At 43.4% G+C, this 1,171-nt stretch overlaps 1 protein-coding gene across 3 annotated transcripts in view; it reads left to right on the top strand.

Moving 5' to 3' along the window:
- The window catches only part of LOC106872032 (tyrosine-protein kinase Abl), a 341,811-nt gene that overhangs the window by 254,894 nt on the left and 85,746 nt on the right, over window positions 1-1,171 (top strand). The window lies entirely within an intron of this gene.

Genomic DNA, 1,171 nt, shown 5'->3' with positions numbered 1-1,171 from the left:
ATCATTGATCAGATATACTGTGAATGAAAGAGGTGATATTCTCTGTGTGTATTTATTATAGGCAATGTATTTTTCTCCCCTAATTGCAAAACACAGCGTACTGTATTTATATTCATATCGCTTGTAATATGAAGCACAAGCCCACGAAGCTGGCCCTATGTAGCTGCTCACTCTGCCGGAAATAGTAGCCAAGTTCCTTTCAGTTCACACCACGCCTACCTGCAATCTTAAAAAGAGGAGAGAACGACGATGAATATTGGTAGTTGTTGCTTACTGTCTGCAAAAAAAAAAAAAAGGAAAAAATGTTAAAGAAAGATGGGACAATCATGGCTGCAACACTTTTGGTTAACAGGGCTGACCCGGGGCTGAACAGCGACAACTACAGTTGTATGAATATTTTAGTTGCTATTATGATAATGTTATAGAATACCCGGTTTGGATGCTCAGAATACCTATTACCACCTGACAGCCTTTTTTGCCTAGCATTATAATAATAATGCTTAATAAAGTACACTATCGGTCTTGTACATTCTGTGTGTTGCACAGTTTCACTACCCATATTTAAAACCACTGGTGGCATGCATGTGCATACACACTGGTTGGTTAGTTTGGCTAGCAGAGTGGAAGTAGGCACCAAAAAAAAAAAAAAAAAATTGGGGGTGGGGAGACAGTGGAAGGCCACGTCTACTCTGATACAGGTGTTAGAAACAGAATTACACACTGCAGCCAGCCATCCATCCATCCATCCATCCATCCATCCATCCAGCCTTGTTTTAAGCGAAAGAAGAAGGTGAAAGAAGTACTGTTGCTAGCAGCAGCATCTCTTATGACTCTGCTATTATAATTGTGTGTGTGTTGTGTGTGTGTGTGAGACCTGCTACTGTGCTATGGTAACGATCACTTGGAGCTGAAGCAGCAATGACGACGACGACGATGATGATGACAGCAGCTGCAACAGCAGTAGTCAGTGAGGAGATGGAGGAGAAGGGGAGCGGCTGCAAAAATCACCCCCCCCCGATCACACACACACACACACACATACACACAGACATATGCACACGCACACATACAGACATATGCACACACACACACACAGACATGCGTGCACACACACAGACATATGCGCACACACACAGACATGCACACACACACAGACATGCACGCACGCACA

Source organism: Octopus bimaculoides, chromosome 8 (genome assembly GCF_001194135.2).
Source record: "Octopus bimaculoides isolate UCB-OBI-ISO-001 chromosome 8, ASM119413v2, whole genome shotgun sequence".
NCBI lineage: Eukaryota > Metazoa > Mollusca > Cephalopoda > Octopoda > Octopodidae > Octopus > Octopus bimaculoides.
The sequence above is the reverse complement of the archived record's forward strand: the minus strand, read 5'-3'. Positions and strand labels throughout refer to the sequence as shown.